Consider the following 12,168-nt stretch of genomic DNA (forward strand, 5'->3'; position numbering starts at 1 on the left):
TTTGGATCAAGGCAACCTAACATGTCCGCCTGCATCTTCCTCACAGACCAGCAGTTTGCCGGGGACACCCTACTCAACACCGTCTAAGCACAACAGCCAGCCCTCGGTCCCTCAGATGTGGAAAAGTAAAAGACCATTTCCTCCTAGCCATGAGAAAGCTAAGAGGTTGAATTTCACCATCTGCAAGCTGTTGGCTACAGAAATGCTGCCTTTCCACCTGGAGGACACAGAGGATTTTCAAGACCTTATGTCCGTCACAGTGCCCCAGTACCAGATGCCCAGTCGGCACTACTTCTCAAAGAAAGGTGTGCTTGCGCTCCACTAGCATGTCGCACACAACATCACCGCTTCTTTGAGTAACTCTGTGTGTGACAGGGTGCACTTCACCACAGACACTTGGACGAGAAGGCATGGACAGGGGCGTTACATGTCGCTGACTGGGCACTGGGTAACTATGGTGACAGCAGGACAAGGGGCTGCTGTCCAAGTCTTACCGTCCCCACGAGTTGTGCGTCAATCCTCTTTATCTCGAAGTTCCTCCACTGCTTCTGCCTCCTCAACCTCCTCTCGGTCCTCCACCTGCACCCAAAGCCTGTCTGGTAATGCCACCTGCTTTCTAACTGCGCAGAAGGAATCCTGCACATCTCCTTACTATGCTGGCAGCAGGGCTCAACGGCATCAGTGTTTACTTTGAAATGTCTGGGAAATGTGAGTCACACAGCTGAGGAGTTGTGGTCAGCTCTGGAGACCCAGTTTCATGAAAGGTTGTCTCCACTGGACCTGCAACCAGGGAAGGCCATGTGCGACAATGCTGCAAACCTGGGTGCGGCACTTCGCCGGGGCAATGTCACACACGTGCCTTGTATGGCTCACGTGTTGAACCTGGTTGTCCAACAATTTTTAGCCCACTATCCCGGACTAGATGGCCTTCTGCAGAGGGCACGGTCACTGTGTGCTCACTTCCGCCGTTCGCATCCCGCAGTTCAACGACTTACATCTCTACAGAAGTTGTTGGGCCTGCCAGTTCACCGGCTGAAATGCGATGTGCCGACACGGTGGAATTCAACTCTGCACATGTTGCAGCGACTGTGGCAGCACCGACAAGCCCTGGTGCAATACGTTCTGACGTATAGCCTGGGCCAATGAGATCCAGAGGTGGGGCAAATCACGCTGCAGGAGTGGTCTCAGATCAGGGACCTATGAAGTTGACGCGCCCCCTGGGCCATGGGGTACCCTGAGCCGGGCCGGTAGACACTGGGGGTTGTAGTCACTGTGGCGGTGACCCAGTCCCTAACCCAGGGCGGTCAATCCAAGGGTAATTTGTATATATGGATTTTATAATGTCTGACTACGCCACCTGTGGAGTGCGGCCAAAGGGGCCGTCGCTGCGGAACAGTCCTCTGAAGCTGGTGGTTTTGCAGCAACGGTATTATTACTCACCACAGGAAGAGTGTAGCTTCAGGGATGTGGGTGGATGATGGTGGTTGTAGTGCAGGGAGTCAGTAATGAACACAGAGTCCGTGTGATGCCGTCTCAAGATATTACTCACAGTTGTTGTAGTCCAGATTACAGGTACCAGAGCAATCTCCCCCGTCGTGCTGTGCATACTCAGTGAGGGGCTCAGTCCACCCCCAGATAGCTCCGGAGTACTTAGCAGGACCCCCTTCTGTGTGTCCTTTCTCTGGCCTTCTCCCTGCACCTCACACCCAGTGACACTTCTATCCGGTATCCTCGGGCCTTGGCGGGTGACGTGTGTTCCGTCCCCTGGGTCCTATGTGGCTACCTTCTTAGTGAGACTGGTGTGGACTTTGGCCTGCAGTACATGAAATGCAGCAGCCTCCGGTTTCTAGTCGAGCCTTGCTGTTTCTCCGCTAGTTGAGGGACCGGTTCCCCTTATCTGGCCTGACCCCTCTACCTCCTGGTAGCAGCGGGAGTACGGGTGGCCTTCTGCACGGCCCATAGCCGTAGGGTCCCTTCGGTTCCTGGAGCCTTCCAGCTCCCACTCCTCTCTTCTCTCCTTCAGTCCTGGGCCTCCTAGGCTAGGCCCGCCTCCGGAGCAGAGCTCATGCCTAGTCTCTTCTCCTGTCACTTTTCCTCCTCTGTCTGGCTTGCTCTTTCTAAGATGGCTTCCTATTTATACTCTCCTTGTCATGTGCTCCCCTAAGCTGCTCCCCTAAGCACCCACTACATAGGACCCTCAAACCAGCTAGGGACCTGGGACTGTGCTCTCCCTTAGGAGCAATCTCGCCCTACCCCCACTGCGGGTATGTGTTGGATGCAGGAGTCAGGGTCCCGAGCCATACGCCTTCCTTACCTGAGGGTGAGATGCCACACCTCTGGGTGAGATGCAGTAACTCTGTGGCGACTGAACCCTCAGGGGTGCCACACACCCTTCTGCACAGTTTTGAAATGGCGACGAAGATGTTTAGTGCTGACGACAATGCCATTATCAGCATGACTATTCCGGTGATTTACATGCTGGAGCACACATTAAACAGAATTCAGAGTCAGGTGGTGGGACAAGAGGAGGTGGAGGAAGTAGAGGAGGAGTCGTATGCGGAAGGGATAACATCTCCAAGGTCCAGACGGTTGGCAGCACCAAGGCGGCAGGCATGGGAGGGTGGGGGAGAGGGATTAACCAGAGCGCATGGTAGCAGCCAAACTGTTGAGGAAGGTGCAGGAGCCGAGGAAGAAGTGGAGGACGAACTGGCGATGGGCATGGAAGACTCATCAGATGAGGGAGACCTTGATCACATTTCTGTTGTGCGAGGTTGGAGGGAGAGGGCAGAGGAAGGAAGCATGATTCTTACCTCGCTACCAACACAACAAGGACTTGGTACTTCTGGATGCGCAAGACACATGAGTGCCTTCTTGCTGCACTACCTGCAACATGACCCCCGGATTGTCAGAATTCGAAGTAATCCCGACTACTGGGTTGCCACACTCTTAGATCCCCGGTACAAAAGTATATTTGCCGAAATAATTCCTGCCATAAAAAGGTATTGACGAATGCAGGAGTATCTGCAGACGCTGTTGCAGAATCTTACATGTGCTTTTCCACAAAACACCAGTGGTGCACGGAGTGAATCTCACAGTTCTAACTTGCCAACGGTGGGACTGTCGAGTCTTCATCACTCAAACAGTAACAGTAACACAGTATCTGCTGGTAACAGCAATTTTGTGGAATCGTTTCACCACTTTTTTAGACCATCCTTTGCAAGGCCACAGGAGACAAGAAGTCTGACACATAGTCAATGCCTAGAGAGGATGGTACAGGAGAATCTCCAAGTGAACATCGAAGCCATGACTGTGTCACTGGACCCTTGCTCATTTTGGTATTCCAATCTGGAATAATCGCCGGAGCTCGCCACTCACGCCTTGGAGATCTTGTCATGCCATGCAGCCAGCGTTCTCTCTGAACGTGTGTTCAGCGCTGCTGGTGGTGTGCTGACAGATAAGCGCACGCGGCTGTCCACTGAGAATGTAGACAGACTCACGTTCATAAAGATGAACAAATCATGGATTCGCAAGGACATTTCTACCCCTGTGTCATCCTTGGGAGACTAAAAGCTTGGGGATTTGGTAAAATCACCTCACCAACCGTTTTAAGCAACAGTGGGGCAATTGATGCCACTTAACCCTAGAACGCATGACCATAAAAATCTACACTTTCACATACCTGGGGCCCTTTAGGCCCGTGTGCAAATAACATGGAATAACTCAAACTCAAATGACAAACAACTATATACATGAAGAATACCTAGAGTTTAAAAATTCTAACTAAAGTAATCTTGCAGAAAATAGAAAACAATTAACTGGGCGGGCCTGCAAGGCCACAGGTATGCGTTCTAGGGTTAAGTGGTGTCTGTGCCACAATTTTGGGAGTCCCCTTGCTGTGTCTTACGTGACGTTGGCATCGTCAATTCCAGGTGGGTTGGGTCGCACCCCTCCCCTTTTAACTGTAAGAAACTACATACACTATGGCTTGGGGTAACACAGATGGTTGAGTCTGAAGAGCTGTTTACTCAGAGGTCTGCTCCAAATCTTCAGTGTCTGCTAGTCAGCGTAGAATTTTTAACTGCATCTAGCCTAGGTAATACTTTGGGCGTAGTAGCTCAGCTGCGAAGCAAGCTGCACCGCCTGTGTATCTAATAAGAATTTTTAAATGAATCTAGCCTAGGCAGACTGTGGGGACCCCCAACCAAACCCAGACGCTCAGCCCCCCTACCGCCCCCCTTTCATGGACAATACAATAATGTAACTCTTACAACTGGATGGGTGAGGATCGGTCACAGCTTTATTAACTCTTTATACTCATTCCATTAGAAAGGCATTTTATTTCTAAAATAATTCAGCTTGTTGCAGCATGCCCTGGGTCCCCACTCCGGCAAGTTGGCCAACAAGTGTAACTCTCCAACATGTCCTTTCTATTTCCAGGCCACGGAGGATCCAGCGTACTCGTATGCAGGACTCTGACCCCCACTCATCACTCTTAACGCTTGTTCCACTCCGTCCTGGAGTCCTGACAGGAATATGTCCAGTCCAATATCTATTAAGTGAACACCGTCGGGCCGTATGAGGCCTGCTTTATCTCCTTCCAGTTGTCGGTGTCGTATCACTACACCGCCTCGGTCTCTTCTAAATTTTGCCATCCGAATATTTATTACCCGCCTTGTCCATTCGATGGCCGTGATGTCTCGCGCACCTTGCCATACCGCTATCGACACAATCTCTGACCATACTATAGCTAATTTTGTGAAAAATTCTCTGAAGCGCTCAGTGTCTAGTTTCATTATTGCCATTAGTTATGCGCTCTTGTGATGACCTAGGTTGTTTCCCCCGGCCTGTATAACTAAGATGACCGGACCTCTTGCCTCTCTCCCTACCTTGATTACCTCCATTAGTACCTGTGGCCATAGCAGGCCTCTAATACCTCTCCAGTTGAAATATGTGTTATGAAACTCTAATTTCCTCCCGCCTGGGCGGACTTTCGCCCTTTTTTGTGCCCAATATATATACGAGTGGCCTATCACTCACACTGTTGGCTTAGCGTCACCTGTAAAAGAAACAAATCACGTTAGGATAACAAGTCCGGTCTTATGTATCTCGCCAAACACGTGGATCGCCATCTCCCTATCCTCTGAACTTCCGTTTCTGACAGTCCTGCTCTTGCTGCTTCCGTGGCCGCTCCTATGCGGAATGAGTGTGTCCCGTAATCTTTGGGGTGGTTCCCTGACGATGTTATGCATTTATTAAATATAGCTTGGAACAGGTATCTTGATAATGGCGTTCCATCAATGTGTGATAGGAAGAAATTACTTTGTGATCTGATGGTTAGATATGTTTTTACTATTGTTACCTGACTCAGTGTACCGTTTGTGGGTTGTAGAAGTACCCAAGTACCCCTGCCCGCTGGAACAGTTTTCGATTGGTGTATGCGTAGACGTATTGCATTATTGGCTATGACTACGTCCTGGTGTAATAAGCCTCCACTGGTGGTAATTTTGGATTGAGGGACTAATTCGCTTATACATAGCGCCCCGAAGAAGGCGATCACAAATGCAGCAGACATTAGTGTTGCTTCAAATTGTGAGTGTCATGTTAATGGTGTTAGGGATATGATGTGAGAAATCAGTTTTAGTGACACGGGACGGGACGTCTACATTCCTGACTTGGCTGACCCCTTTTCCACCCTTTTATGGATTGTCTGATGATGAATCTTTGTCACATCTCCCCAATTCAGTAGTTGGAAGTGAAATGCTACTCCGTTCAGACACCGCTGCGCTGACGCTCCTGATATGCCCCTCATCATTAGGTGGTGGAGAAATTCTATGGTGACTTGTGATCTGGCTTGTTCACATTGGTCAACCCGTCTGCCTGCTACTAGTCGTGTCCACTCTTCCCATGCCTTACCGTATGCTTGCCACGTCGACGGGGCAACTGACGCTCTGATTAATGGCATCAACTATTCGCCACTAGATCCCATAGGGAGGGTGGGCAACTGTTGCCCGATGGGTGGGCGTTGTGGAAGAGCTCTGTGAAAATCTGCCAATTGAATTGTTATAAAGCGTTAGCAGCAGCTTTATACCCCTCAGCATAGTGGCTAGCACGGACCCATACATTGTGTTTTAGGCACAGGAATGCTAGCCTGCGTAGTAGGCCTAGCACTGGGAGAGACGATGATGCCATCTTATTAATGCAGTGCGCTAGGCTGGTGTTTTGTGTTATGAAGCGTATATTTTTGTTAGCCAGGCGCGCGCCCCATATTTCTATTGCTACCACTATTGGGAAAAATTATTTTCAGGGCTAGATGCAGCTAAAAATTATTATTCATTTCAAAGCTGGTGGAGCTTGGTATAGATGGCCTACACACTGCTAGAAGGCCAAATATTTTTTCAGAGCTAGATGCAGAAAAAAATTATATTCAGTTTGCAACCTGATGGAGGTCAGTATAGATGGACTAATAGAACAAGTCCCACACACTGCTAGAAGCCCAAATATTTTTTCAGAGCTAGATGCAGAAAAAAATTATATTCAATTTGCAACCTGATGGAGGTCAGTATAGATGGACTAATAGAGAAAGTCCCACACACTGCTAGAAGGCCAAATATTTTTTCAGAGCTAGATGCAGAAAAAAATTATATTCAGTTTGCAACCTGATGGAGGTCAGTATAGATGGACTAATAGAACAAGTCCCACACACTGCTAGAAGCCCAAATATTTTTTCAGAGCTAGATGCAGAAAAAAATTATATTCAGTTTGCAACCTGATGGAGGTCAGTATAGATGGACTAATAGAACAAGTCCCACACACTGCTAGAAGCCCAAATATTTTTTCAGAGCTAGATGCAGAAAAAAATTATATTCAATTTGCAACCTGATGGAGGTCAGTATAGATGGACTAATAGAGAAAGTCCCACACACTGCTAGAAGGCCAAATATTTTTTCAGAGCTAGATGCAGAAAAAAATTATATTCAATTTGCAACCTGATGGAGGTCAGTATAGATGGACTAATAGAATGATGCTATGCCCAAAAGATTTTACTTCACTAGGTGCAGTAAAAAAATTGGTATTCTATACACAGGTGGTATATCTTGCAACACAGATAGGCTACTCCACTGACTAACACACTCTGCAATAGGCCAAAAAGGATTAGCTTTGCAAGATTCAGCCAAATGCTGTGAAAAAAACTTGCACAGCACTGGCACAGACCTGCCTGGCAAAAACTGATAGGAACTGATGTAACCTAGTCCTGAAAAGGACTGCAATTACAATTAGTCTTTACTAGAGATGAGCATTGTTCTACTCGAACTGTTCGCCAATCTCAAATTCGAGCTGTTTTGGGCGGTGTTCGAGCCGTTCGGCGAACACGAACGATTTAAGAAAAATTCGGCTGTTCAAGGTTATGTTCGATAACTGTTCGTGCACCAAAATCATAACTGGATTTTTTCTCAGTAATGATGAAAATTAATGTTAATACGCAGTTTGAGTGTACAGCGGGGTGGGGGGAGGGGCAGGGGATGGATCTCTGCAGGAATAATGAAGATCTCCATTTTTTTTTCTCTTTCCCGCATTTACAGTGGGGAGGTGCAATCTGTCAGCCTTTCAGCAGCGCACACACGGAGCGAAGTGCTTTTTTTCACACAAGCAAGGGCATGTGTCATTGGCAGTGTATGTCACATGTCCTTGCCCTATAAGACCAAGCCATTTTCCACGTCTCCACCATTTTCTCACTGCTGCAGCTGCGTGTTAGACGGCACCGCTGTTGCTGTGTGCGCTATACCTTGTTAATTTCAAGCCAATTTTCGCACAAATCTACAGATAGCTTGGGAGTAGGGAATAGTTGTGATTGCAGTCCTTTTAAGGACTAGGTTACAGCATTTCCTACGACTTTTATCAGGCAGGTCTGTGCTCTTAAATAGATAGGTTGTGGGAGTAAAGACTAATTGTAATTGGAGTCCTTTTCAGGACTAGGTTACATCAGTTCCTATCAGTTTTTGCCAGGCAGGTCTGTGCCAGTGCTGTGCAAGTTTTTTTCACAGCATTTGGCTGAATCTAGCAAAGCTAATCCTTTTTGGCCTATTGCAAGATATACCACCTGTGTATAGAATACCAATTTTTTTACTGCACCTAGTGAAGTAAAATTATTTGGGCATAGCATCATTCTATTAGTCCATCTATACTGACCTCCATCAGGTTGCAAATTGAATATAATTTTTTTCTGCATCTAGCTCTGAAAAAATATTGGGCTTCTAGCTGTGTGTGGGACTTGTTGTATTAGTCCATCTATACTGACCTCCATCACGCTGCAAATTCAAAATAATTTTTTGTCTGCATCTAGCTCTGAAAAAATATTTGGCCTTCTAGCAGTGTGTGGGACTTTCTCTATTAGTCCATTTATACTGACCTCCATCAGGTTGCAAATTAAAAATAATTTTTATCTGCATCTACCTCTGAAAAAATATTTGGGCTTCTAGCTGTGTGTGGGACTTGTTCTATTAGTCCATCTATACTGACCTCCATCACGCTGCAAATTCAAAATAATTTTTTGTCTGCATTTAGCTCTGAAAAAATATTTGGCCTTCTAGCAGTGTGTGGGACTTTCTCTATTAGTCCATCTATACTGACCTCCATCAGGTTGCAAATTAAAAATAATTTTTATCTGCATCTACCTCTGAAAAAATATTTGGGCTTCTAGCTGTGTGTGGGACTTGTTCTATTAGTCCATCTATACTGACCTCCATCACGCTGCAAATTCAAAATAATTTTTTGTCTGCATCTAGCTCTGAAAAAATATTTGGCCTTCTAGCAGTGTGTGGGACTTTCTCTATTAGTCCATCTATACTGTCCTCCATCAGGTTGCAAATTAAAAATAATTTTTATCTGCATCTAGCTCTGAAAAAATATTTGGGCTTCTAGCTGTGTGTGGGACTTGTTCTATTACTCCATCTATACTGACCTCCATCAGGTTGCAAATTGAATATAATTTTTTTCTGCATCTAGCTCTGAAAAAATATTGGGCTTGTAGCTGTGTGTGGGACTTGTTCTATCAATCCATCTTTACCGACCTCCATCAGGTTGCAAACTGAATATAATTTTTTTCTGCATCTAGCTCTGAAAAAATATTTGGCCTTCTAGCAGTGTGTGGGACTTTCTCTATTAGTCCATCTATACTGACCTCCATCAGGTTGCAAATTAAAAATAATTTTTATCTGCATCTACCTCTGAAAAAATATTTGGGCTTCTAGCTGTGTGTGGGACTTGTTCTATTAGTCCATCTATACTGACCTCCATCACGCTGCAAATTCAAAATAATTTTTTGTCTGCATCTAGCTCTGAAAAAATATTTGGCCTTCTAGCAGTGTGTGGGACTTTCTCTATTAGTCCATCTATACTGACCTCCATCAGGTTGCAAATTAAAAATAATTTTTATCTGCATCTAGCTCTGAAAAAATATTTGGGCTTCTAGCTGTGTGTGGGACTTGTTCTATTACTCCATCTATACTGACCTCCATCAGGTTGCAAATTGAATATAATTTTTTTCTGCATCTAGCTCTGAAAAAATATTGGGATTCTAGCTGTGTGTGGGACTTGTTGTATTAGTTCATCTATACTGACCTCCATCAGGTTGCAAACTGAATATATTTTTTTCTGCATCTACCTCTTAAAAAATATTGGGCTTGTAGCTGTGTGTGGGACTTGTTCTATCAATCCATCTATACAGACCTCCATCAGGTTGCAAACTGAATATAATTTTTTTCTGCATCTACCTCTGAAAAAATATTTGGGCTTCTAGCTGTGTGTGGGACTTGTTGTATTAGTCCATCTATACTGACCTCCATCAGGTTGCAAACTGAATATATTTTTTTCTGCATCTACCTCTGAAAAAATATTGGGCTTCTAGCTGTGTGTGGGACTTGTTCTATTAATCCATCTATACAGACCTCCATCAGGTTGCAAAATGATTATAATTTTTTTCTGCATCTACCTCTGAAAAAATATTTGGCCTTCTAGCAGTGTGTGGGACTTTCTCTATTAGTCCATCTATACTGACCTCCATCAGGTTGCAAATTAAAAATAATTTTTTTCTGCATCTAGCTCTGAAAAAATATTGGGCTTCTAGCTGTGTGTGGGACTTGTTGTATTAGTCCATCTATACTGACCTCCATCAGGTTGCAAACTGAATATATTTTTTTCTGCATCTACCTCTTAAAAAATATTGGGCTTCTAGCAGTGTGTGGGAGTTGTTCTATTAATCCATCTATACAGACCTCCATCAGGTTGCAAACTGAATATAATTTTTTTCTGCATCTAGCTCTGAAAAAATATTTGGCCTTCTAGCAGTATGTGGGACTTTCTCTATTAGTCCATCTATACTGACCTCCATCAGGTTGCAAATTAAAAATAATTTTTATCTGCATCTACCTCTGAAAAAATATTTGGGCTTCTAGCTGTGTGTGGGACTTGTTCTATTACTCCATCTATACTGACCTCCATCAGGTTGCAAATTGAATATAATTTTTTTCTGCATCTAGTTCTGAAAAAATATTGGGCTTCTAGCTGTGTGTGGGACTTGTTGTATTAGTCCATCTATACTGACCTCCATCAGGTTGCAAACTGAATATATTTTTTTCTGCATCTACCTCTGAAAAAATATTGGGCTTGTAGCTGTGTGTGGGACTTGTTCTATTAATCCATCTATACAGACCTCCATCAGGTTGCAAATTGAATATAATTTTTTTCTGCATCTAGCTCTGAAAAAATATTGGGCTTCTAGCTGTGTGTGGGACTTGTTGTATTAGTCCATCTATACTGACCTCCATCAGGTTGCAAACTGAATATATTTTTTTCTGCATCTACCTCTGAAAAAATATTGGGCTTCTAGCTATGTGTGGGACTTGTTCTATTAATCCATCTATACAGACCTCCATTAGGTTGCAAACTGAATATAATTTTTTTCTGCATCGAGCTTTGAAAAAATATTTGGCCTTCTAGCAGTGTGTGGAACTTTCTCTATTAGTCCATCTATACTGACCTCCATCAGGTTGCAAATTAAAAATAATTTTTTTCCGCATCTAGCTCTGAAAAAATATTTGGGCTTCTAGCTGTGTGTGGGACTTGTTCTATTACTCCATCTATACTGACCTCCATCAGGTTGCAAATTGAATATATTTTTTTCTGCATCTACGTCTGAAAAAATATTGGGCTTCTAGCTGTGTGTGGGACTTGTTCTATTAATCCATCTATACAGACCTCCATCAGGTTCAAACTGAATATAATTTTTTTCTGCATCTAGCTCTGAAAAAATATTGGGCTTCTAGCTGTGTGTGGGACTTGTTCTATTAATCCATCTATACAGACCTCCATCAGGTTGCAAACTGAATATAATTTTTTTCTGCATCTAGCTCTGAAAAAATATTTGGCCTTCTAGCAGTGTGTGGGACTTTCTCTATTAGTCCATCTATACTGACCTCCATCAGGTTGCAAATTAAAAATAATTTTTATCTGCATCTACCTCTGAAAAAATATTTGGGCTTCTAGCTGTGTGTGGGACTTGTTCTATTAGTCCATCTATACTGACCTCCATCACGCTGCAAATTCAAAATAATTTTTTGTCTGCATCTAGCTCTGAAGAAATATTTGGCCTTCTAGCAGTGTGTGGGACTTTCTCTATTAGTCCATCTATACTGACCTCCATCAGGTTGCAAACTGAATATAATTTTTTTCTGCTTCTAGCTCTGAAAAAATATTTGACCTTCTAGCAGTGTGTGGGACTTTCTGTATTAGTCCATCTATACTGACCTCCATCAGGTTGCAAATTCAAAATAATTTTTTGTCTGCATCTAGCTCTGAAAAAATATTTGGCCTTCTAGCAGTGTGTGGGACTTTCTCTATTAGTCCATCTATACTGACCTCCATCAGGTTGCAAACTGAATATATTTTTTTCTGCATCTACCTCTGAAAAAATATTTGGGCTTCTAGCTGTTTGTGGGACTTGTTCTATTAGTCCATCTATACTGACCTCCATCAGGTTGCAAATTGAATATAATTTTTTTCTGCATCTAACCCAGCCAATAGTTTTGGCCTAATACCACAGTTTGGCCACTCAGCTCTGCTCGGTTCCCATCCATTGTTTTTTTGTGCAAACAACTCCAGAGTTGTGAATTA

Source organism: Phyllobates terribilis, unplaced genomic scaffold (genome assembly GCF_046119375.1).
Source record: "Phyllobates terribilis strain yellow unplaced genomic scaffold, ASM4611937v1 Scaffold_1__5_contigs__length_1240528914, whole genome shotgun sequence".
Lineage (NCBI taxonomy): Eukaryota > Metazoa > Chordata > Amphibia > Anura > Dendrobatidae > Phyllobates > Phyllobates terribilis.